The sequence below is a fragment of the Erythrolamprus reginae genome, chromosome 1, assembly GCF_031021105.1.
Source record: "Erythrolamprus reginae isolate rEryReg1 chromosome 1, rEryReg1.hap1, whole genome shotgun sequence".
Classification (NCBI taxonomy): Eukaryota; Metazoa; Chordata; class Lepidosauria; order Squamata; family Dipsadidae; genus Erythrolamprus; species Erythrolamprus reginae.
The window spans coordinates 301,560,924-301,588,846 of record NC_091950.1 but is presented as its reverse complement, the minus strand read 5'-3'; the positions used below and the strand labels follow the sequence as shown (position 1 = coordinate 301,588,846).

At 39.0% G+C, this 27,923-nt stretch overlaps 1 protein-coding gene across 1 annotated transcript in view; it reads left to right on the top strand.

Moving 5' to 3' along the window:
* Positions 1–27,923, top strand: part of HS3ST5 (heparan sulfate-glucosamine 3-sulfotransferase 5) — a 209,464-nt gene that overhangs the window by 58,164 nt on the left and 123,377 nt on the right. Inside the window, exon 2 of the mRNA XM_070739501.1 lies at positions 22,753–22,944. The gene's annotated coding sequence lies outside the window, so the exon portion shown is untranslated. The remainder of the gene's footprint in view (positions 1–22,752; positions 22,945–27,923) is intronic.

Below are 27,923 nucleotides of genomic sequence, written 5' to 3'. Positions count from 1 at the left end.
AGCTGATCTGCCCGGCGCCATCTACGCATGCGTGCCCATAGAAAAAAAGGGCACGCATGCGCAGATGGTGTTTTGACTTCCGGGTTCAAAAATCGCAAATTACCCTGTTCGCAATGGTCGGGGACGCAATAACCGGGGGATCACTGTACATACATACATGCATACATACATACATACATACATACATACATACATACATGCTGAAAACACTCTAACCCCTGGCAGTGCAGAAATTCAGATTAAAGCATCTTCAGTAAGATGCTGTCTGCTCTTGCTACCTAACATTTAATAACAATATGCCTTCTGTAACTTAAAACCATTATTCTATGTCATACATTCTGGAATGATAGGAAATAGGTCTTTTGTGTCATGTATCTTCAGATTTTTGAACAGTCCTTTTGAACTTTTGGCTTTTCTCCTATGAATTCTCTAGGAATAATTGAGAATAATTTATTCAATACTTCATCCTTTTTGCCCTTTTCCAAACCTGCTTCAATTTATCATCATTCTTCTTAAAACATGCCCATGAGTTGGCATAGTATTCAGGGTAACCGAAAGCAGGAGCAAACAGAATTATTTGTAATTATTTTTCTATGCACGAATCCCAGCAACCAATAAGGTCCCACAGAGTTGGCCTTCTCCGGGTCCCGTCGACTAAACAATGTCATTTGGCGGGCCCCAGGGGAAGAGCCTTCTCTGTGGCGGCCCCGGCCCTCTGGAACCAACTCCCCCTGGAGATTAGAACTGCCCCCACCCTCCCTGTCTTTCGTAAACTACTCAAGACTCATTTATACCGCCAGGCATGGGGGAGTTGAGGTAGCTCTTCCCCCTAGGCCATTACAAGTTATGCATGGTATGTTTGTGTGTATGTTTGGTTTTATAATAGGGGTTTTTAGTTGTTTTTAGTTGTTTTTTATTATTGGATTGTACATGTTGTGTTTATTATTGTTGTTAGCCGCCCCGAGTCTGCGGAGAGGGGCGGCATACAAATCCAATAAATTATTATTATTAATTATTATTATTATTAATTATTATTAAATTAATTATTTTTCATTGATGCAAAATTGTGTTTACCTTTTTTGGAGCCACATTGTGCTTCTGTCTCATTCACTTTGCAGCCAACCATTAAGACTTAAAAGAAGTTTTGTGTAATTATTCTATTCTATTCTATTCCTATTCAGTCCATTTCTCTTTCACTCTAAATTTTATTTCTCTGTTTTTGAGTTTCAGCCATCAACCAAATAAGCATTCTTTGTTGATGACATCTCTTCATCTATTTCAAGAGTGATAGTGATAATTATGTAATCTTTATAGTTCATAGATATCAGTGTCACTGATAGTTATTAGTTCCTTGCATCCTACCCCCACCATACATTTTTGGCAATGGTCAAAGTGGTCCTGCTTAGGGAGGGGGTTGGACTAGATGACCTGCAAGGCCCCTCTAACTCTGGTTATCTGTTATTTTCCAATATAATTTCTTAAAGTTAAAACATAAAAGTTTAGCTAAACTATAAGCAAATACCTTTAGTGCCCAAAGGACAATTCATTTGAACTCATTTAGAATAAATACATAATTCCTCTTGAATTTTTTGTTACTCTCAGATTTCAAGCTTGCCTTTTCATAATTTTCTGATAGAAACATATTTTCTGGTTCAAAATGACTGGACCCAAATAATAGTTAAGAAACTATGCCTTATTAATATCCTGTAATATCCTGTTTTATTTTATTTTATTTTATTTTAAAAAACATATTTTATGGAACATTATTGTTATTTTTAGCCTTCTTCAGTAATCTCAATCTATTCCCAGACAGAGTTTTTTTCCCCAACAGATGTTGGTATAATTAAAGTCATCCGTTGTTATTGCTTCATATATTTTGAAAAAAAATCTTCACTTGCTTTTGGAAGTTATTATGTAGATTTGCTTCTTGACTGAGCAGGAAATAATAACCCCCAACAACAGTTTTGCTATTATTTGTTACTGTACTTTTTTTCATTTAGATGTTTGTCACTAATATTACCATATTCATTCACTTGGCTTTTTGAGATGGATTGTATATTTTCCAACATATAGTGTAATTCCCCTATCTTTTTATTTGTTCCTTTTGAATAAACATTTAATAGTATAATTACGTAATAATTCAGAAATGTCACAAACAGTTTAGAAACATCCCTTGCTTCAGGTTTATAGGTTTAATCTGACTTCTATCACAAATAAGATAGCTAAGTGTATAAGAAAATAATTGTGATATGTTTTTATAGTAATTATTGCTTCAAAATTGTTAATTCTCTGACCTCAAAGCAACACACTTTATAATGAATTCTTAAAAACTATCGAAGAGGACCTGAAAATGTTTTATAAAATATAATGAAGCAACTGGGGACATACATAAGGAACTCAAAGAATCCTGGGAAAATGATATTTAGAAAATGAATGAGTAATCTGCTTCAGTTCCTGTCTAAACAAACAAGATAATTGGTATTACTGAGGCAATATGATGAAATAATGTGAAATAAAATTGGAAAAGCTCTTTCAAATTAAAAAGGAGGCAGTGAAGAATTCATAAAGAGATGTCAGAAAAGGCAATGTTGCAGTCATATAACAATTCCAGGAAATGCTATGAAGATGAAACAGCTTCTGTATAGAGTCTTTGTGAGGCTACGAAGCATTTTTATTTTAAAAAATTAAAACATGCTCCAAAAACTCCAATGGCAAGGTTCTTTTTAAAAAGTAAATTGAATTTTGTGAAGGGGAAATAAAAACTCTTTAAGAAGATTTGTTTTCTCCACCAGATTGACTTTTACATTAGCATTCATTGGGATCTATGGGGAAAAAATTAACACCTATATTTGTGTGATCTTTTATTTGATTTCCATCCTTTTCCTTCATTCGGGGATAGAAATGGCTCTTCCATTTATGCTTGGGTCAAACTGGAACTCACTATGAATATATATATCTGAAAAAGAAGCATGCATTTTAACTACACATGATGTTCATACAGATGTGAAAGCCTCTAGAAAGCCCCACCATTTATATTATGTTATTTTACTACAGCAGTGATTTTCAACCTTTTTTGAGGCGCGGGACATTTTTTACATTTACAAAATCCTGGGGCACACCACCAACCAAAATGCCACAAAATGACACTCTAACACAGTACATATTATACATATAGTTAATAATCTATATACACCATCAGGATAGACATAACCAGCTGAGGCTGAGGCTTCATCTAGTGGTGGCAACATTTACCTCCAGTCCTGACCAGGATTGGAAATCGGGACCATGGGAAGGAGGAGCAGCTTCAACTACTCGCCACGGCCACCCAATGACAAGTGCATGGCAGCCCGAGCGGGGACCTTCCTGGGTGTGGATGAGAGGCGGCCTGCAATTGGTTCGTCACTAGTGGTCGGGATGAATCCTAGAAGTTGATTGGTCAGTGAGCGTTCCCTGTGCCTCAACTCTTCCTGTCGCTGATAGCTGGAGGGATTCTGGGGGGGAATGTTTATGCTTGGATGGAGGCGGGTGGTGGCAGGCTGTATAAATGGCATCCATGGGCTTTATCCAGCAGGCGGGCTGTAGTTTGGGGATCCATGTTTAATTTCCCCCCAGCACACCTGACCATGTCTCACGGCACACTAGTGTGCTGCGGCACACTGGTTGAAAAACACTGTACTACAGGATAATCAAAACCTCCTATCTAGATCATCCAAAGTTTTTCTTCTGTCTCTTTTTCCCATATGTATAAGCAGCTCACTATTATTGAGCATGAAATAGAAAAACTGTGTGCGGAGTGGGAGGGTTGAAATTTGAAACAAAGCAGCTCAATTTAGTATATTTGTTGAATGTCCTAAGAGTTCTCTGAACAGAGGAAAGTCAAACCTCCATGAATGTTTTGTATTCTAACAGAATAAAAGTTGAAAATTCTCTGCTCTGGCAAAAAGAAAACGCTGAAATGGTTTGTTATGAAAAGGGAATGCGAAAGAAGTTTCTTGTTCCCTCTGCTTTTGTCCTGTGGCTTTAAAAAGTGCATCAAGTACTCAGTAGTAATGAGCACTATATAGGGTACCATCCACACTCTAGGTAAATTTTACATGCGGTTGGGTTTTTTTTAAAAGCCTTTACAAATTAGCATAGCAAACAGTAGAACTAGTTTGGCGGGACGCAGGGGAAGAGCCTTCTCTGTGGCGGCCCTGGCCCTCTAGAACCAGCTCCCACCAGAGATTAGAATTGCCCCCACCCCCCTCGCCTTTTGTAAGCTCCTTAAAACCCACCTCTGCCATCAGGCATGGGGGAACTGAAATATTCCTTCCCCCTAGGCCTTTACAATTTATGCACGTTATGTTTGTGTGTATGTTTGGTTTTATAATAAGGTTTTTTAGTTGTTTTAGTATTGGATTGTTACATGCTGTTTTTATCATTGTTGTTAGCCACCCTGAGTCTACGGAGAGGGGCGGCATACAAATCCAATAAATTAATAATAATAATAATAATAATAATAATAATAATAATAATAATAATAATAATAGCCATGAAATGATTGTTTTACAGTACAGAAGTGGCATTGCATAGGCCTTCATTTTTTTCAATTGGCTAATTTGCCTGTACCCCTTACAGAACACAATATTTGCATTTCCTACATGAACGCTGAGTAGAATAACAGTGTCAGTAATGTATAGGATCGCACAGTTCAAACTTTTTGCACCTGACTCCAATATTACACTTAAATGTAGTCAACGGCAATACATATGGTAGTAGTGTTTATTTTTTTATTGGCTGCATGGTTTAGATGGATTTTTAAAAAATAGAAAAGTGGGTTGTGGAATGTCAAAACATTTGAAAAAATGTTGAACAAAGTTTGGAACAAACAGATTGTTTTGTTTCATGCATGATATAAAACCTGAAATATTCGCAAAACATTCAAAGCTGCTATTTTAAGCCTGGAATACTTACCAGAATTACAAAAAAAAGTCAAAATGTTGACAACATACAGTAATATAAGATGGAGCCAGTTGGGGTAGTAGTTAAGGTACTAGGCCAGAAACCAGGAGCAAGTGAGTTCTTGTTCCAGGTGAACCATATCAGGTCAATTATTCACTCTCATCCCTAGGAACGAAGCAATAGCAAATCACTTCTGAAATCTTCCCAAGAAAACTGCATTTTCTTTCATTAGCCTGTGCAGTTTCCAAGAGTCAACAATGATTTGAAGGCACACCCAAAAAAGGCATACTTCTCTTTGAGACCTGATGTTACTATTTCAAACTTCATAGAAACAGAGATAGCTAATAATATTCTTTAAAATTTATCTGATCAACCTTTTATGATATCACATGGTTCCATATGGTATCCATGATATTCTTTTTTCAGTAGTCTTATCTGAGATAGAAACATAGAAGTCTGACGGCAGAAAAAGACCTCATGGTCCATCTAGTCTGCCCTTATAATATTTTCTGTATTTTATCTTAGGATGGATATATGTTTATCCCAGGCATGTTTAAATTCAGTTACTGTGGATTTATCTACCACATCTGCTGGAAGTTTGTTCCAAGGATCTACTACTCTTTCAGTAAAATAATATTTTCTCATGTTGCTTTTGATCTTTCCCCCAACTAACTTCAGATTGTGTCCCCTTGTTCTTGTGTTCACTTTCCTATTAAAAACACTTCCCTCCTGGACCTTATTTAACCCTTTAATATATTTAAATGTTTCGATCATGTCCCCCCTTTTCCTTCTGTCCTCCAGACTATACAGATTGAGTTCATTAAGTCTTTCCTGATACGTTTTATGCTTAAGACCTTCCATGGAGCATATAATTGAAATGTACAACTGTACTGTGACAAATTAAATCATATGATAGAATTATTTCAGAGAAGGAAGTTGGAGGGTTTTTTTTTTTTTTGGCCGGTCAGCTAATCAGGACAGATTTGACAGGCTAGTTATGACAGCACAGATAATTTCATAGACTGGATATTAACCAATTTCAGAACGGGGACAGCAAGAGCCAACATTTATGGTGCCACTATGGGGCTACTAATTCTTAGCAATTCCCAGTGCAGTCTTGTTGATTTTACCTAGTATAAAAACCCAGAAGTTGAATACAAGGACAATCTGCTATATAGAAATTACAATGCAGTAATCTATTGACTTGGAGCAACTTGCAGTTTCTTTTTTTTAAGTCCTTATGAAAGAACTAATCATCCTTCCATATAAAATCTAATTCTAATTTTTCTGTTAATGCCCAGAGCAACAAGTCATCTAATATTAGGATCTATATTGGATGTCATAAAGCTGACAAGATGAGAGTATTTCTTCCTTTATATTTGCCAATAAACAATAACCCTGCTCAGTTATTTCTATGCATTTGTAGGAGGTTTCACCTGCTATAATATTATGTATGGACCTCAAGCAATATAAGTTTTATAGACTGTACTTATGTTTGTTTTGTCCAGCATTTATATATTTATATATTTTTATTTTTATATATTATATATATATTTATTAGATTTGTATGCCACCCCTCTCCAAAGACTCAGGGCAGCTCACAACAACACAATGTACAGAATACAAATTCAATATTAGATAATATTTGCGCTGGACACGGAATAAGAATATGGACACCAAGAACTGGGTTTAAATGGGTCACTTTATAAAAATTAAATGAACTTTAACTGACCAATTTTATCAACCAATAACCAGGACTTGCAGAGGCCACTAGAAAATTTGGGGCGGAAATAATTCACGAATAATCTTCCTGGGCAACCATGGGTGTAACTCCTTGCTGAACAAGGTGAAGGTAGCTATCTTCACCTGGTTCCTGCCATGCCCTTAAAGCATGTGGGAGGAGCTCACCGTCCAATCCCCTTCAGGTTATTGGATTAGGTGAGTCCCAAGGGCACCCCCTCTCCAATCACCCAAGTCGTGCGGACCTATAGTTCCTGGCCAGAAGCAGCCCATCATCTTTCAAAAGATGCCCTAAAGGAGAACGTGCAGTTGCTACCGCTGCCCATTTCTGCCCCTAACCTGCCAATCCCAATGAGCAAAGGGAAAGCCTTTGTCAATCAAACTGTGACTAAATGTGCTACACCCCCTAACCAGTCCATCCTCACTCACCAGTGTGGAATAGGTGAAAAAACGGTCGCAACTAAAGCACTGACACCGCAAAAAATTCGTATTCGGCCCCTGTGGATGACCCCTTCAAAGCACACTGGAAGATAGGGAGGAGCCGGAGGCAAAAGGCAGAATGCCTGAGGTGCAGCCCTATTTATTGGGCTCGCCCAGGTGCGCCCCCGGCTCTGACAGGCTGTGTGCAAAGGCATGAAGCTGATGACGGTGATCTTGCGATACCCCGCGAGATCGCCAATGTCCAAACAGCGAAAGCACCAAGGCTATGTTCTTCCTGGCCCCAGCGCAATTTCAGCCGGCTCTTAATTTTGGCCAACCTTGCATATGGTTTATATATATATTTTTAAATTCATTTGTCCAATACACAATACATATGGAAGAGAATAGACATGAAGTAATATATATAAAGATAATATGTAAAAATAGAGGAGAAGATATATAAAAGGAAGAAAATATATATGATATATGAGATAAAGGAAAGACAATTGGACAGGGGACGAAAGGCACACTAGTGCACTTATGTATGCCCCTTACTGACCTCTTAGAAACCTGGAGAGTCTAAGGAGAGTCTAGTCTAAGGGAGAAATGTTGGGGGTTAGGGGTTGACACTATTGAGTCCGGTAATGAGTTCCACGCTTCGACAACTCGATTGTTAAAGTCATATTTTTTACAGTCAAGTTTGGAGCGGTTAATATTAAGTTTGAATCTGTTGCGTGCTCTTGTGTTGTTGTGGTTGAAGCTGAAGTAGTCATTGACCAGTAGGACATTGCAGCATATGATCTTGTCGGCAATACTTAAATCGTGTTTTAGGCGCCGTAGTTCTAAGCTTTCTAGACCCAGGATTATTAGTCTATTTTCGTAGGGTATTCTGTTTCAAGTGGAGGAGTGAAGGGCTCTTCTGGTGAAATATCTTTAGACGTTTTCAAGGGTGTTGATGTCCAAGATGTGGTATGGGTTCCAGACAGATGAGCTGTATTCAAGGATGGATCTGGCAAAAGTTTTGCAGGCTCTTGTGAGTAGTGTGAGATTGCCGGAGCATCTCCACCCTTTCTTCTCTGTTTTTATCAGAACAACTGGTTCTTCATATAGCTATGACTATAATTGCAGATTAGAACTCCTTCTGTATCTTAGCTGTCTCTTGATTTAATATTTGTGAGTAAGGATAAATTTTGAAAGAGCTAGGTGCATGCGTTCCAATCATAATATTGGTTCAGCTTGTTTTCATCACACTAGATGCCAATTAAGTTACTGATTTCATAATTATAATTTAGCACATTAGAATTGATAATAAACGTTGTCTCACCAAAGCTAAATAATTATTATATAGAAACACATATCTACTTTCTGTTGATGTATTAAACCAGAAGTTTACAAATGATGTATTATTCAGGATTTTTTAAAACCATTATAACAATTTGTTTTATGTTTCCTACCATTTACAGAATTATTTGTAAATCAAAATATTGTAATTAAAAAAAACTATTTCTGTCTCTGCCTTATCAAATGCACAAAGACTATGCATGCACTAAGAGATAAATGCTTCTGTCATTTACTTCCTGCTTCAAAAGAGTGGGTAGGGTCCTATAACTATACTTCTAATAAATGCTCATTAAACATTTTCTTTTTATAAATACCTAAACATAATTAGTGCTGTGTTCTCAAATTAGTGAGATGTTTACTTTAATATGTAGTCAATTAAGATTCCAGAGATGCCATGAACTGTGAATCTTTGCAACCCAGAGTGAAAATGATTCAGAGAAAGGGATTGGATTTTATGGAAGAAAGACATAATGGAAATAGTTAATGGGAAAGAGAAATGAAGGACAAAGTATTAATGATTGAGAAAATAGCATTCAATGGGGCAAGGGCATTTCAGTAGCAGAATAGTAATTAACAATCCCTGGGAACTATTAGTGAAATCTAGAATGCACTACCATTTTTTAGAAAAGGGAAAATCCAGTGCTCTGAACTAGTCCTTTCAATGCCCTATAGAGTGAAAAATTCACAAAAGTGATTGAACTAGTGACTGGGTTTTAATGATGGGATACTGGTCTGGTCTACCTAGTTCCACTAGGTAGTAAATCAATTACTAAAGAAATCTGAAGCTACTTTATTGAAAATCCCACAAATCTGATTGGGCTATACCTCCTCTGTTGGATCAGAAGGACCCTTACCTTAGCAAGGTGCCCAGCCCGCTGGGACTGAGCCAGGACCTTCCGGAGGCGATGGCTATTAAAGTACAAACAAAGCATGTTCGAATGAACTAAACTTTTATTAGTAAAAGTAGAAAAATAAATTTTGTCTCAGGAGACATAAAAAGAACGCCTACATTGTTAGAAATGTAAATCAAAAGATGTCCGCTAATAGCTTCTCTTCCTTGGAGAAGGAGGATGTGAGCAAAGCAGTTACATCATAGAGGAGGAGCTACCTTAATAAACAGAGTTAACTATCTAACTACTGGATGTTTCTTAATGTCTTTGGAGGCTGTCAATCCACAGCGTGACACCCCTTCTTTGTCAGTCATCACAGACATAAGGGACATCAGGACATTAAGACATCAATTCACTTAAGGCACATTTTGTTGGAAAGGTATTCATGTTGATCAGCTGGCAACGGCTTATTCAGCAAGTCAGCGATCTGCTCAGCAGTAGGTACATACTGAAGTTTTACGAATCCTTCTTTCACCTTCTCTCTGGTATTTTGATACCGGATGTGAATGTGCCGTGAACGAGCTCCAACAAATTCAGCTTCATCAATATATGTGACTGAAATATTATCCTCCATAATAACAATTGGTTTCTTTGGACTTTCCCAAATACTATCAATGAGATTAAAAAGAGAGGTTAACTCATTACAGCAATCAGAAACACATGCATATTCAGACTCAGTTGAAGAGCAAGAAATAAACTTCTGCTGCCTAACTTTCCAAAAGAAAGGACAACCATTTAAAAACAGTATATAACCAGAAGTACTTTTTCGTGTTTCTGTGTCACTTGCCCAGTCAGCATCCGCATAACAAATCACTTCAGGGTACTCAACATGTTTTGGCTCAAGGAACAACTTCTTGTCCTTAGTGAGCTTCATGTTTCTCAACAGTCTCTTTATGCATGACCAGTGGAACGTGGTTGCGTTGCCAACATATCTGGACAGTAGATTCACACTCAGTGAAATGTCAGGTCTTGTCCAACTGCTGATGTACAATAGCGATCCAATCACTGACCGGTACAGCGTTTTGTTCTCAAAATCAGGATACTCTTCTCGGGTTAACCTGTAAAAATCAGTCTGCATGGGAGAACGACAAGTTTTCGCATCAGACATGTTACAATTCTGCAAAAGCTGGTCAACCTTACTTTCTTGTGAAAGAGAGAACCCCTTCTCAGTTTTCTCAAACTGAACACCTAGATAATCATTAATATGCCCTAGGCTTTTTAAGGTGAAATGTTTCTCAAGACCCTTTGCAAAAGTTTTACTCATGCTTTCATTAGGACCAATGTAAACAATATCATCAACATAAACAAGAACAATTTCATAAGTCTTACCTTGCCCTTTTGTAAACACGCATTCATCAGGGACGGACTTAATAAAGCCCATTGAATTTAGCTTTTGGGATAAGAGCTTGTACCACATAAGGGCACTTTGTTTGAGGCCGTATAAAGACTTGCTCAGAGACCAGACTTCACCTTCTTGGTCCTGGAACCCCTGAGCACCCTTGACGTAGATCTCTTCATTTAGATCAGCGTTCAAATAGGCAGTCTCTACATCGAACTGAAAAACCTCTAAGTCCAAAGCAGTAGCAGTGATTAGGGCAATCTTGACACACTCATTTTTGACTGTGGGTGAGTATGTGTCAGTGTAGTCATCCGGATAAACTTGAGAGAATCCTTGAGCTACAAGTCTAGCTTTATACAGCTTTCCTTCATTAGGTTTCTGTTTGAGCTTATACACCCAGCGTGTGCCAATGACTTTCTTCTTCTTGGGAGGCTCCACCTGTTGGAACACCTTAAATTTCTTTAAACAGTCCAGTTCACGTTCCATAGCCTCATACCATTTTTCTTGTTCAGATTCAGGCAAAAGTTTGATCTGGTGAAAATGATCAGGTGGAAGTGTAAGATTATTACACATGAAAAGAAAAGGAGATTCAGATACTTGCTGTGCAAATCTCTTTGGAGGAGTTCCTTTAGTGGTTCTCTTTGAACGTCTTGGAACCTCAGTCCATCCTTCATCATCATCTCCGCCTTCAAGTTCATCCCCAGGGATTTCCTCTGCGACTGTCGAAGGCTGTTCATCATCTGGAACATCAGGAATATCTGGCACAGCTGCCTGAGCATCAGGTATCGCCACACCTTCCTTAGGAAAATAAACTGAAGTATCATTACTATGTATACTGGACCAATTTGTGTCTTCCTCAAATTTGGCTGAGTTAGAAATATAGACTCTGTGATGAGAGTCAGCAAATTTGTGGTACTTGGAGACTTCATCAAAGCTGATGAATCTCATTCTTTCTGACACAGGACCTCCTTTCCTTCTTTGTTCAAGTGGAATGTTAACAGTGGCATAACAACCAAAAATGTAGATGTTTTGAACATCAGGCTTCTTGGCATGAAGCAAGTGATAAGGAGTGTCTTGTATGACGCTACTCCATGTTCTGTTAACAATGTAATTAGCATACCTTACTGCTTCGCCCCAGTATGAAAAGTCCAAGTCCGAATCCTCAAGGAGACAACGAAACATTGTCTGCAGAATCCCGTTACGGCATTCACAAATACCATTGTGAGGAGGAGTCGCGGGTGCTGAGGTCTGCTGGCGGATTCCATTCCTGGCCATCCATCCTTGGAACTGTTGCGACATGAATTCGCCTCCACGGTCACTTTGAATTCTCTTGATCCAGACGTCGTGTTGGGTGAGTATCTCTGCAGCAAAGTCTTTAAAGACCTCAAACGCCTCAGATTTTTGCTTTAATAGAAAAACATAGCCAAATCGTGAGTAACTGTCAACTACAGTTAAGAAATACTTACGTTTACCAACAGTAGGCCGAAATGGACCGACAACGTCGGTGTGGACCAATTCAAAAATGCGTGAAGACAATCAAAGAGCAACCTTAGGTATGGGTGAATTTTTGGACTTGGCTGTGTTACAAACTTTACAGTCTAAATAAACTTGGCAAGTCCCATCAATTTTGAAACCATCAACATATTCAGACATCTTTGCTAAGACGGGGTAAGAAGCATGCCCCAAGCGACGATGCCATCTGTGAATACACCTGGAATGAAAAGATTTATTTGTTAATACATGTTTAACATTTGTAACAGTATTAGGAACCTCAGGGGTTTCATTGGCTTTAGAAGCCTCTGAACTAGTAGTTGCACCAGGTTTTCTCTCTGGACCTGTGCTTTCGCCCATTGGAACGCTTATACTTACATCACCTTTAATTGGAGGTTTAGGTTTTAAATAAAAAACACCTCTAATGGGAATGGCAGTAGCAAGAAGTTTGCCATCCTTGATGATGTTAGTGTCTATGAGTTCATAGTTTATTACAACCTTTAATTCTTCTCTCAGGCAATAAACACTAAGGATGTTGTTCTTGGCAGTTGGAACGTAGAAAACATTTGAGATATGGCAGTCCAGTTCTTTGACGTAGACTTTTCCTTTTCCTTCCACTTTGGAGAGTTGATTTTCACATCCAAACACCTCTTTGACATCTGTCTGGTGTAGCTCAGTGAAGGATTCCTTCCAGTACGCGACGTGCACCGCTGCTCCGCTGTCTAGGGTCCATAACTGATGTATGTCATAGAGTGGACTCTTCTCAGGAACAGTTTTGAGGAGGAGAGTACTAACATAAGTAGGTTTCTCATCTTTTGAGTCTTTGGGAGTTGACTTTGCAGTCCCAGAACTCTTTCCTCGGGATCCTTTCTTCTGTGCCCTCTTTGGTTGAGTTGGATATGGTGGAGGGTCAGATTCGCCAGACTTAACACTTTGCAAATCAGCAGACTTACGAGTGTCATCCTTCTTAGGTTGTTTCTGGCGTGGGTACTTCAGTGTACTTGTTTTCTGTTGACCGCTCTTAGCCAAGCTAGGTTTGTGCGCTGCTGACATTGGCCTAAAGTTAGTGTGCAGCAACTCTTCTTCTTCAGTTAGCATGTTACAGAGTCTCTGTGTGGTCTTTTGGACCAATGGAAGTATATTAAACTTGTAAACAACTTCCCTCCATTCGGGACCAAGGGAATTTATGATAGCAGCATTGACTTGGTTATTGTCATAGCGGTATCCTCTCTCCCAAATCTCTATGCATAGTTAGCATCTTGGATATGTGATGAGCAAGTTCATTCCCAGTTTGAAGTTTAGTATTGTGAAACTTGGATATCAGAATGAAATTGCCTTCATCTGATATTGGCTTAAACATGCCATCAAGTGACTCTAACAGCTCAGCAGAAGTGATGTCAGGTGTGTACCTCATTGACAATTGTGAGTCCATGCTCATAAGAATGGGTAGCTTTGCTTTTATGTCAGCTTCTCTTTCTTGTTTAGTCCAGCGCCTTACTGGGGGATTGTAAACAATCTGATCAATGTCGTGAGCCAGTAGGTGCAAATTAATCCTGTGAAGCCACTTCTTATAGTTCTGCCCATTTGACATCAACACAAACTCACCTTTCAAAGCAGAACAGGTGATGGCTTGCCTTGTAGATGCAGTCATCTGAACTGCTTGCATTTGCTGGGGTTGGGCCCCAACACCTGCTGGCAAACCTGGAGGCTGAAGCATCTGGGGAGACTGTGCTGGCATCTGTGGAGTTAGGGCTGGTGGTCTCTGTGGTGAAGCAGAAGTACCTGGAATTTGAGGAACTGGATCTTTTTGCATCTGTGCGGCTTGTGAAGCTCGAGAAACATTAGATTTGACATCATAATGACTCACTTCATACACATTAGCTTCAGGAAGAATTTTTGCCTTTTGGGCATACCATCCACTAGTGGCCGCTGCTGCGTAAGTTGCTGCGGTGGGTAAACTGCCCCCCCCTTGCTTCCAATTGCAAAAGGCAAATGTTCCATTTTTTTTTCTGTGGGCAATTCTGCTCCCCCTTCTCCCTTTGGAAGGGCCTCTATATGAGATAACGCGGCAGGATAGAAATGGGAGACCACTGAAGCGTGACCCTTTTGCGCATGTCTGTCTTGGGCTGGATAGGAGGAGTACATACCTTCGCTATCTGCTTTCTGGGACTGGGCATACGTGGCATCTGCCAGGGACACAGACTCCATCTTTTCAGTTATCAACTTTAATTGGAGTTTCTTCAAAGATCTTAATTCTGTTCTAGCTTCATTTGCCTTTTCTAGGTAACTGAAGTAAATTTCTCGCTGCGCACTATTTTTCATAGTAGGTAAATTATCAAAGTGAAGACAGAATGACTCTAACTCGTGAATTTCTTTCTCATGTTTTTCCATTATTTCCTCAATTTTTTGTAAATTGGAGGTGGTCCCCTTTATTCTAGCAGAAGTGAGAGACACCTGATCACCAAAGTGCTTTGTCTTGGCAAAAACCTTAGAGGGCAAAGCTGATGACTGGAGAGTTTGAGAGGGAGTTAAAGTTTCTTCTTCTATCTCCTCATCGCTGGGCTGATTTGAAATACTGCCTGTGGGAATCCCTGTGACAGATTTAATTTCCTCTTCCCGAATCCCAACTGCATCATCAATCAGGTAAGAGTGACTTACGATTTGTTGAGATTCGCCAGCTTCGGAAAGTTCCGTCTCACGTTGCAAAGACATGATGCATTCCCTTTTTTCTTCCGTGACACGGATGATATCTTTGAGCTCAGCTAACTGCTGGCTGGAAATTGAATCGACGTAACTTTGCGTGAGGGGATTTTTCTTTCTTTTTGCTGGCATCTGGAGAACAGCCAGTGAGCTTACGGAGAGTAAAGGTCTGTTGCTTTAATAGTAAGCCGCCCTCTGCTTACCATGTTGGATCAGAAGGACCCTTACCTTAGCAAGGTGCCCAGCCCGCTGGGACTGAGCCAGGACCTTCCGGAGGCGATGGCTATTAAAGTACAAACAAAGCATGTTCGAATGAACTAAACTTTTATTAGTAAAAGTAGAAAAATAAATTTTGTCTCAGGAGACATAAAAAGAATGCATACATTGTTAGAAATGTAAATCAAAAGATGTCCGCTAATAGCTTCTCTTCCTTGGAGAAGGAGGATGTGAGCAAAGCAGTTACATCATAGAGGAGGAGCTACCTTAATAAACAGAGTTAACTATCTAACTACTGGATGTTTCTTAATGTCTTTGGAGGCTGTCAATCCACAGCGTGACATCCTCTCCATTCTGTAAATGCGACCTAAACCCAGGTAGCTCAATGGTGTTTCTGTACAGGACAAGCAAAAGTTTCACGGAGAAACAATGTTCAATCAACTTTCTCACATCTGTTTTTTTTCAATAATCAGTGATGAGCAAAGAATTCAACTTCACATTTCTCACAAGTATAAAATCATACTAATTCTCAAACATTGTTCTTTGACTGACTTCCAACCAGAATTCTACCAGACAGATATTCCGGCGTGCTTAATAAAACGTGATCCTCTGTAGTTTTAGAATTCTTGCTATCTTTTCTATTCTAAAGGTCAGTCATAGCAAACCTTTTTTTCCTTGGGTGCCAGGAGAGCGTAGGTACATGCTTTTGTGTATGTGTGAGTACCCACACCCATAATTCAGTGCCTGGGGAGGGTGAAAACAGCTTCTCCCATCCCCCTGGAGGCCCTCTGGAGGCTGGAAATGGCCTGTTCTCAACTTTTGGTGGGCCCAGTAGGCTCGTGTTTTGACTTCTCCAGGCTCCAAAGGCTTCCTTGGAGCTGGGGGAGGGTAAAAACAACCCCCCCATTACCCTGGAGGCTCTCCGGAAGCCAAAAACGTTCTCCCAGAGCCTCTGTGCAAGCAAAAAATCAGCTGGCTGTCACATATGCACATTGGAGGGGAGTTAGGGCAACAGCTCCCATGCCAGCAGATATGGCTCCGCGTGCCACCTGTGGCACCCGTGCCATAGGTTTGCCATCACTGTTATAGGGAATATAAGCATTCTTCCAATCACCCAGCACAGATACTGTCTTCATATATGTGTTGAAGAAGCTGCCTGGCCCTTCCATTGTTGGCTGTGGAATGTCTGTGCAAATCCTCCATATATTAATATTTCTCCAATGTTCGGAAACTTCAGTTCGTCCAAAATGCAGCCGCGCGAGCAGTGTTGGGCCTTCCAAGAATTGCCCATATCCCACCATCACTCCATGGACTGCATTGGCTACCAATTTGTTTCCAGACACAATTCAAAGTGTTGGTTATTACCTATAAAGCCCTACATGGCGTAGGACCAGATTATCTCCGAGACCGCCTTCTGACGCACGAATCCCAGCGACCGGTGAGGTCCCACAGAGTTGGTCTCCTTAGGGTCCCGTCGACCAAACAATGTTGGCTGGTGGGACCTAGGGGAAGAGCCTTCTCTGTGGGGGGCCCAGCCCCCTGGAATCAGCTCCTCCCAGAGATCTGTACTGCCCCCAACCTCCTTGCCTTCCGAAAAAGTTTAAAAACTCATCTTTGCCGCCAGGCCTGGGGTTCCTTAGACCTTCCGCCCCCCCCCCCCCCCCCGACCAGTGAATGCTTGGTTTGGCTGTTGAATGAATGATATCGATAGTTTTTAATTAGAATTTAAAGATTGTTTTTAAGGTATAATTGGATTGTTACTATTGTTTCCTGTTTTTTTCTGTACATGCTGTGAGCCGCCCCAAGTCCTCGGAGAGGGGCGGCATATAAATCCAATTAGATCTAAATCTAAATCTCCAGTTACTCTGTCAACACTTTCAGCCTTCGCATGTTTTGACATTGTCACAGCATTTATCTGCCTAAAATCTGAAGAACCCGGCACAATAGAAATACATTTCTTATTTTCTTTTCATTCTTTTTTTTGAAGGGAGGAAGCTAACCCTTGTAGCATTTGTTTCAATTTTATTCCTTATCATGTCACTATCATTCAATTACAAAATGTTCCCTCTGAGGTTTCGTCATTTTTATTTTTCTAAAGATGCATTATTTAAAAAATTGGTCTATCTCACATTTAGTACCACTCATTACTACTATATCATTAACTCATTTTTGTATTTGTCTATCATAAACAATCAAACATGCTTTTTATTCTTTATTATCTGTGTATAGGCAGTCAAAACAAAGAGACCATTTTTGAACTGATGTCCACCAATCACCATTCCCCTTCCCTCTTGTATCCTTTCTCTCTCTCCCACTGTCTCATCCCATTCCTACTCAGCTCTTCATGTCATCTAATAGAACAGTTTTCCCCTTGGACCTCATTAATTCAAAATATTGCATCATTTCCCCCAAACCTTATTAACATTCACTGCAGTATATTATCCAGCAATCATCAAACTGTAGATTCTTACTTTCAGAATTGCAGAAAAAACAATTGCTGCCAATCTGCCTTCCATTGAGGACCTGTATACTGCACGAGTCAAAAAGAGGGCGGGTAAAATATTTACTGACCCCTCGCATCCTGGACACAAATTGTTTCAACTCCTACCCTCAAAACGTCGCTACAGAGTACTGCACACCAAGACAACTAGACACAAGAACAGTTTTTTCCCGAACGCCATCACTGTATTAAACAAATAATTCCCTCAAAACTGTCAGACTTTCTACTAAATCTGCACTTCTATTCTACTAGTTTTTCTCATCATTCCTTTCACCCATTTCCTCCCATGTTGACTGTATGACTGTAACTTGTTGCGTATATCCTAAGATTTTTTATTAATACTGCTTCTTCATTGCTTATTTGACCCCTATGACAATCATTAAGTGTTGTATCACATGATTCTTGACAAATGTATATTTTATTTTATTTACGTTGAGAGCATATGCACCAAGACAAATTCCTTGTGTGCCCAATCACACTTGGCCAATAAAAATTCTATTCTATTCTATTCTATTCTATATACATTTGCAACAACTTAGATGATAGTGGCTCATACTTTCTGACATACGTTTTAGCCTTTTTATTTATTTTCTCACAGGCATTCATCACCTCCATTCCATAAGATCAGAGTCTTAACATTCCCCAAATACTAGGATGCCGTTCTTAGGTAGAGATTTTCTTATCAAGGTGGACAGTTTTGACTGAATTATCCTACCTCTCAGTTTTAATGTAGCAGTAGTTATTTATATAGTGTGAGCTAAAAATATTGGGAAAAGGTTGTTTCGGGGTTTTTTTGTAAAAAAAAAATCCATCTACTTTTCATTTTGCTTACTTTGCCTCTTAAATATTAAATTCAAGATTTCTCTGCAAGGCAACATTTAAGAAAAGCCTCTTTCGCAAAGCACAGATAATATTTTAAATGTAACGACAGCCTTTTCAGAAGAGAGGATGATAAGTGCATATGGAAAAGCATACTTTTTAAAAAAAGAGAGAGAGCTTCAACTCATTTTCAACTAATCACCATCCCCATTTTTAAACTAAAGGGAAGAGAAACTAAACTAAATTTCTGTAGCCAAGCTCTGAAAGCAATGAAACGATGGTTTCTAGTTTGGCATTTCAAATGCATGGGTACCAGAAGGATGTTGCTGAGTTGAAAGATATTCCTAGAATCTGAGACAAATTGAAGAGATTGTGCAATTTTTCAGAAGATTCAAAAGTAACAACTACCGTAGTTACTTTAACAAACTTACCCTAGATACTATTTGCTACTGCTTGCTTCTGTGGCTTCTAATAGAAAAACTCAAAAAGAGAATATTATTTTTAATATTAGATTTGTTTTCATTGTCTTTTCATTGTTGTTAGCCGCCCCGAGTCTTCGGAGAGGGGCGGCATACAAATCAAAACAAACAAACAAACAAACAAATAAATAATTATTATATTATTTATATTTAAATTCTGATGGAGAAAACAAAGAGCAGATTTGAACCAACATTTTCTGAAAGTTAATTGCCGTATTATTGTTTCTACTTGTTTAATAGAATGTGTAACCTGCTAATGGACATTATTGAGATGCAGGCTCTGTCTGCCTTTATTCATCATAGCATTGTTGAAAAATAGAGAAAGCAGAGAAAGAAAAAATGAATTATTTGCTCCTCAATTTAATTACAAAAATTATAAAGTATCTAAGCATGCATTAGGTATGATATAAGCCTTTCTCAGGAGAGGAATCAGAACAACTGAAGGCAACCCAAAAAAGACATTCTAGAAGAGTGATTCCCAACCAGAGCAAATTCCAGATGTGTGTACTTCAACTTCCACAGTTCTCAGCAACAGCATGCTAGATAGGGACCCTGAGAATTAATTTCCACACATTTAGAAGTTTTGAAGCATGGCAAATTTTCTACGACACCTTAAGAATCTGTGAAACAAATTATAGAGCTCTGATTGCATTTGCCCTAGCAAAAAGCTTATCCCACAAATAAGGGTCATTGCTGGAAGACAAAATTTCAATAAAATCCCAATTTTTAAAAAGGACCTAAGGGAATTTGAGAAATTATAGTGCGTTCAGTTTAATGTATATTACAGGGAAATTGGTAGAAACAATAATGCAATATGTATATAAAGATACAACCTTGATGAAGGAAAATCTGCATGAATTCCATGAAATTTAGACTTGACTTGCCGATCTTCTGGGGAGTAAAGTTAGGAGATTAATTAGCAATAAAGATTTTTCTCAATGGAAAAAAGCAAGCACTCACTAAAGCAGTGGTTCTCAACCTGGAGGTTAGGACCCCTCTGGGGGTTGAAAGACCGTTTCACAGGGGTTACCTAAGACCATAGGAAAAGACAAATTTCCCATGGTGTTAGGAACTAAAGCTTCTATTCTGGCGCCTTGGAACATATTTTTACAATCCAACCAATCAGGCATTTACAGTGGGTGTGTCCCTCTGACCTTCTTGCCAATCAGCTTAAAGCCCTGTTGGGAGAATTGGCACTAGGCTTATGGTTGGGGGGTCACCCCAACATGAAGAACTGTATTTAGCGGTCACAGCATTAGAAAGGTTGAGACCCACTGCCCTAAAAGATCTTAGTTAGGGCTAGTGCTTTTTCACTTCTTAATTTGTGCTTTTCACTTTGTTAATAAATTATCTGGATTTAGTGCTAAGTAGAAAGCAGGCTGAATTTATAGGTGATACCAGATCATTCACATCAGGGGTGGGTTCCTCTTACCTTTCCTGCCAGTGCGCATCGTGATAATTCACACGTGAACAACGCGAACACACATGTGCACATCCCCTTGTGCGATTTTATTTCTGTGCATGCTCAGAGGGACAATTTTACTTCCGTACATGCTCACAGAGCTGAAAAATTGCAAAAAATTACAAAAGAAACCTGACAGTGGTGCACACAAATCAGTAAAGACAGCACTGGAGCTGTTGTGTCATTGGCGGGCCAATACCAGAGCGTGTGCACTGGACTGCACCAGTAGGAATTAACCTCTGATTCACATGGTAAAAATGATTGTGAAGAATTCTGAATAGAACATCATAATAATGATACCAATAAGAGAAGGCAGTAGAAAAGATGAGAAGGATAATGGTGAATGGTCAACTGAATGTATTTCTTGAGCTTCTGTGAATAGGTCTATGAATGTACCAATCCATTGTGCCACAGCTTTGAAAAATCCAAATAGTGGAGTTCAGTATGAAAGGGATTGAAAATAAAACAGCAAACATTGCAATGAAGTTACTGAACTTTTTGGAATCTGGAAAATTATTGCATGGGTTACCACATGTGGGAAGGAATAGTTCAACTCCAAAAGTATAGAAAAGGATAAGTTATCACAGAGTTTAAATGTTTGTTATATGAGAAAGGTCTAGAACATTTTATTTATTTATTTATTTATTTATTTATTCATTCATTCATTCATTCATTTATTGGATTTGTATGCCGCCCCTCTTCGCAGACTCGGGGCGGCTAACAACAGTGACAAAAAATAGCATGTAACAATCCAATACTAAACAACTAAAAAAACCCTTATTATAAAACCAAACATATATACAAACATACCATGCGTAAATTGTAAGGCCTAGGGGGAAAGAATATCTCAGTTCCCCCATCCCTGACAGCAGAGGTGGGTTTTAAGAAGCTTACGAAAGGCAAGGAAGGTGGGGGCAATTCTAATCTCTGGGGGGAGTTGGTTCCAAAGGGCCGGGGCTGTCACAGAGAAGGCTCTTCCCCTGGGTCCCACCAAACAACATTGTTTAGTTGACGGGACCCGGAGAAGGCCCACCATTTTGGATCTAGATGAGCAAAAATGCAACTAATATGATCAAGATTTGTATATTCGTGCACGGCATGGAGGAAGTAGATAGAGATGTATCTGGGGTAGGATATGGTAGTTGGAATAGTGGAAATGTTGCAATAATATCTGACAATGACTTTGTTGCCTACAGATGATCTTCTGCTTTTTCTGTTTTGAACAAGATACCTTGAAACCACCATTTAAGGATATCTGTAATGTTGTTGGTGTTGTTGTTGGCATTGTAGTTTCATTGTTGGAGCAGTGGTTGTTAACGAAGGCATCAAAACAGGAAATACAGTAAAATCCACCCTTTAGTACATGTGCCAAAGTTACGTACATGCAATATATAAAGAAAGAGGTCTTCATTAAAATGCTAGGATTGCCATCTTGCTTGTTTTGTCACTCTGCAATGCCTCTAGGTCAAAAATTCTCTCATGGATTGATCTTAATCCTATAGCTGCTGAACACTGATTCAAAGAGACATTTTAGCCTCATTTTATATTTAATACTTGTATCCAATTTTGATTTAAAATGTAATAAACCTTCTGCATTCACTTAAAACATCATTACAAAAACGGTAACAGTAAAATTTTACAGAGTTACTAGTTGAATATTGGTTGAATGGCGTCATAACTCGAATATTTTCTTTCAAATCCCAACCCCCCCACCCCCAGAACATAACTTTCCCTATTTAAGCATGATAATGTCATGGTGGAGGGTTTACTGATAGAAACACTCAATGTAAAATCACTAATATAATATAATTAACAATTTTTTTTCAAGAAGATACAACGGGATGCTAAATCAGAGCATTTACAATACCTATAACTCAGATATGCGGTCATTACTATTGGTCATTACTTATAAAGCCCTACCTGGCTTAAGACCAGATTACTTATGCGACCGTCTTCTGCCTCACACATCCCAATATGCGATAAGATCCCAAGAGTTGGCCCCCTCTGGGTCCCATCAGCTGAACAATGCTGGCTGGCAGGACCATGGGAGAGGGTCTTCTCTGTGGTGGCTCCGGCACTCTGGAACCAGCTTCCTTGGAGATTCGCACCGTCCCCAATCTTCTGGCCTTCTAAAAGGCCCTAAAAACACAGCTTTGTCGGCAGGCCTGGGAGAGCCATTGAGCACCAACACCTTGCTCTGACTTAACTGTTGAATGATTGATGGATGAATGGTTTTTATTATAGGGTTTTAACATTTGTATCTTATTTTATTGTTGTTTGCTGCCCTGAGTCCACGAGGAGATAGGTGACATATATTAATTAATTAATTGATTGATTGATTGATTGATTAATTAATTTTGGTGTGAATGTAATTGCATTACTCAACATTACCCTTTTCCTCTTCTTTTCTACAGCCTTAAGAAGTCAGAACACAATTGAGAAGTGTCTATGTATCTTGTCTGTTTCCGGAGATCCTTTTAACATATCACTGGTCCTTTACTGAAGACTTTTAAGCACTGAAGACTAGCAGACATAAACTTTGCCTTTAATATTCGGTATCAGAACTAGATGGGTCAGATCCTTTGGATGAGCAAAAGGATAAAAAGGTTAGTGATGCTCTGAAAAACTACAGTGTCAGTATTTTGTATTTCTGCATATCACTTGCCTATGCTTTCATTTACTGTATGCTTTAATATTTTCTGAGCTACAGAAAGGACAATCTAGCAGAATTTGGTTTTCTTATTCTGAAGTATTTGTGGAGGTACATTTCCTGCTGTAAATGCATTAATAATTTATTTTTATTTGATCTGCTTCTTTCAAAGCCTAAGACTGAGCATATTTTATAGGGGATTCTGGCTCATACTTAGGAAGAAAACATAGCTAATGCTCATACTGAATGTGAGCGTTTGATGATAGATTAAGAATTGCGGAATTTTCAAAATTAATTACCAAAGGGGAAAAATAAATGCAGTATGAACAGTTAATGATTGGATCTCCTAGTGGTTTTTTTGAGTATGAATGTGGAAAAATATACTGGGATCTGGCATTAACTATAAAAGGTTTAACCTTTTCCATATTCTATCTTACTTCTCTGATAAATATTTCATTGTTTAAAATGGATCTTAAAGGTAGGAAGGAAAGAAATTAATTGGTGGTTTATTACATAGTAGATTACCATGACTATTGCTACTTCTACAGAAAAAAGAAGGTCCATTTCAGAAACATACTTTTACTTCTCACCCATCCATCTTTTGCTACTGTCTTGATATAATACTCAGGGTCAAGAGATTCAACCCAACTTTTGAGTTTCTACATCATAAATAATTTTACCTTAATACATTTATTTAGATATTTAATATGTATTTATATTACATATATGTGAATTCTATCAAAATGTCTTTTTTCTTGCCTTGCCTCGCATTGCCCTGCTCTTCCCTCCCCTCCCTTCCCCTCCCTTCCCCTCCCCTCCCTTCCCCTCTCCGCCCCTCTCCTCTCATTTCTGTGCTGCTGTGCTGTTCCAGCAGACTCTGAGCAGCATACAACAATCAGAAAAGAGATTTAAAATACTATAAAATTTCAGCCATATAAACAAGCAGGGAAAAAAGAAGCAATAAGATCATCCACCAGGATGGATTAGAATCTGATTTAATGAGAAGAAACTTGAGCTCAGAAAGAGGAAAAGCCATTAAAGCAGCCTGCTGTCTTTGCAGTGCATTTATCTTACGGAATTCAGGTTTTTCCTGGTTCTTCTCTCTCTCTCTCTCTCTCTCTCTCTCTTTCAATATTCTGTTTGCAGTCATTTTTTTCTTGTAGGTTTTCATACCTTCCTTTATGCTGCCTCTATTTTTCCATCGAAAGTGAGTATTTCAAGCACAAACAAGATGTTATCATGATGCTAAGTGTCTCCACTGCATACCAAATTGTTTATGTTCAAGATTCAGTTACCTACAAAAGCATATTTATATGGTTTTCAAAAATTGCATTTGCACTTTCATTTTTTTTCTGTATTGAAGCCTGTGTTGTCTAGTGAAAATGTTGAATGGATATTTCTATCTATCTATCTATCTATCTATCTATCTATCTATCTATCTATCTATCTATCTATCTATCTATCTATCTATCTATATATCTACCTATCTACCTACCTACCTACCTATCCATCTATCCATCCATCCATCCATCCATCTATCCATCTATCTTTCTATCTTTCTTTCTATCCTTCTATCCATTTATCATGTGTCAATAAATCCTAAATCAAATTTGATTAACTTCTATGTATACCAAACCTGACTAACAGAAGGAAGGTAAGAATTAAACAGTGATAAGCCTGTATATCAGCATATTGAAAATAGTTTTACAAATTATCCTTCTGTCCATAAGAGTTAAACCTTGTGGTCTTTACACTTATTTTTAAGTGGGGTTTGTGTGTTTTAATAGCAATTAAATAGAAACTCAAAGCAAATGTGACCATACCTTTTTTTGTTGAATCTGCCCCTGTTTAAAATATTGTATAATTCTTACCAAGGGAAATTGAATTATTCGGATCAGCAGAGATAAAGTAGCAAATAGAGGGACAGGCATTAAATGAAAATATGGACATTTCATAATGAAATACAGTCTTCTAAACTGGGTACACAGGAAAGCAGTGGTGTGGTAGCAGAGCCATCTTCAGTTTATACATATTCAATTATTGGTCCTTGTACAAACATCTTTGTTTACATCTTGAAGTACTTTTTTCATGTTACAAGACATGCAAATTGTGCAGAAGTTATTTATATTTTTTGCATACTGCTTTGTTTTATTCAAATTGTGGGAAGGGAATCACAAAAAGAAAAAAAACTACTGAAAATTGATGATACACTAACACAGTGATGGCGAACCTATGGCACGGGTGCCACAGGTGGCACACAGAGACACATCTTCTGGCACGTCAGCCATTACCCTACCTCAGCTCCAATGTGCATGTGTGTACTGGCCAGCTGATTTTCGGCTTGCCTGGAGGCTCGGGGGGGGGGCATTTTTGGCTTCTGGAGAGTCTCCGAGGGGAGGGCGGAGGGCATTTTTGCCTCTGGAGCCTGAGGACGATGAAAAATGGGCCTACCAGGCCCTCCAGAGTTTGGGAAATGGGCTGTTTTAGGCCTCCACAGCACCTCTGGGGGGGCAGGAAGGGGAGGCAATTTTGGCAGTCTCCAGGCATTAAATTATGGGTATGGTAATGGCACTCACTCCGCAGTCTGCATTGGCTGCCGATCAGTTTCCGGTCACAATTCAAAGTGTTGGTTATGACCTTTAAAGCCCTGCATGGCATTGGACCAGAATATCTCCGAGACCGCCTCCTGCCGCACGAATCCCAGCGACCGATCAGGTCCCACAGAGTGGGCCTTCTCCGGGTCCCATCAACTAAACAATGTTGGTTGGCGGGCCCCAGGGGAAGAGCCTTCTCTGTGGCGGCACCGGCCCTCTGGAACCAACTCCCCCCGGTGATTAGAACTGCCCCTACTCTTCCTGCCTTCCGTAAACTCCTTAAAACCCACCTTTGCCGTCAGGCATGGGGGAACTGAAACATCTCCCCCTGGGCATGTTAATTTATATATGGTATGCTTGTGTGTATGTCTGTTAGTATATGGGGTCTTTCTTAAATCTTTAAATATTTTAAATTGTCAGATTATTTATGATTTGTTTCCACGTGTTGTGAGCCGCCCCGAGTCTTCGGAGAGGGGCGGCATACAAATCTAAGTAATAAATAAATAAATAAATAAATAAATAAAATTATGGGTATGCACACGCGCTTTCCGCACCCGAGGAAAGAAATGTTCACCATCACTGCACTAACACATTTAAGTAACCAAGAACAGTGAACATATGTTGATGATATAGTTAATAAAAAGCAGCTTTGGCTTTGAAGAACAGAGGGAAGATCTGCTATCAAAGCTACCATCAGATAAATGAAGTGTAGGTCTTCACCGTACCTGTTCCTTACTCAAGTCTACTATGTACTGCTGACAGATGATCTCTGATTTATTTCAGAGTTTAATTCTTCCAGCCTGATCACTTGGATATTGGAACATCTTCACTCAACTCTTTTTATAGTCAGGATCATCTGATTCAACACTAGGGGAACTGTGCACCCTTTCTATTAGATTAGAGATTTGCTGGCTTGACAGACACAGATGAGGTTTGAGTTAAACAGGAACCTTTATTTCTTCATTTCAGCACCACAGCTTCAACTCAGCAAAAGAACAGCAACCTGGCTTTGACAGCTCCTTTTATACTGGAGTTTTCAAACAGCCAATCAATAAGAATGCTTTGCTTTCCCGCTCGCCGACTTTATTGTGTTTTAGCCAATCAGGTTCCAACAGCAACCTTCCAGGCAGGTTGTAAGTCAAAGACTTAGCGAAAGTGCAAGAAGCCACATGGCTTTTCTGGCGGGGTCATAAGTTGAGTCCAAAGAGAGGAACGGCATAAAAGTCCAATTAATAAAATAAATTAATAAATAAATAAGCACCTTCTCTAAAGTTACTTTGGTCGTTTCTCTAAAGGAAGAGTATGAGAAACAAAGGCAAGCTTAGAGCAGTGTTTTCTGATTATTTCCGCACTTTCCTCTCTCTCTGTGTGTATGTGTGTGTGTGTGTGTGTGTGTGTGTGTGAAGCACCATGACTTTCCATGCACACATCTGCAAAGACAGCTTGGAGCAACTCTCAAAAGCAGCTGGAAAAAGATGTGGCTGTTTTATTGATTGGAAGATAAGTGCTTTGCATGCACTCTGGAGCTTTGTATAGACATTTTTTTAAGAAGGATTTGCACAATTTTGAGAACGGTAGATAATGTCTCTTTTGTTAAATGTTGTCTAAAGCATCTGCCAACGCTTAAACTGGATGTAAGAAAAACTAAGCTCTCTTACCATTAAAAAAAAAAAAGTAGAGGTGAAGAAAACACATCCTCAATTCAGTTTTTAATTTGATTGTGAGAACATCTCAGGTATATTGGAAAAGTTGGTAGTAAGTTCTATTATTTAATTGGCACCCATAGGATTACTAAGTACACCTTTATTATAAATCATCAAACTACCTCTCCTGAAAAAGCACTTTGTAATGAATGTTCTGCGAGATAGTGGGGTTAGAACCTGCAGTCAAACAGAGGCTGTTTAAACTATTGGTTATACAGTTTAACCTACTTCTCCCTCTATCGCCAATATTTATTCTTTGGTTTAAAAAGAGAGCTGGCATTACAACAATGAATAGCATAACAGCCACGTCAAAAATCCTCAAACTTGTAGTGTGTAAAACAGTCTACCTCAAGAAGTATGGAACTTTTAATCAAATTCGAAGTTGACACTTGGGATACTGCATTCAGTTTTGGTTGCCACAATGTAAAAAGGAAGTTGAGACTCTAGAAAGAGTGCAGAAACAACATACAAAGATGATTAGGGGACTGGAGGATAAAACATGAAGAATGGTTGCAGGAACTGGGTATGTCTTGTTTAATGAAAAGAAGGACCAGAGGAGACATGACAGCAGTGTTCCAATATTTTAAAGATTGTCACAAAGAAGGCACCTGAGGGACAGAACAAGAAGCAATGGGTAG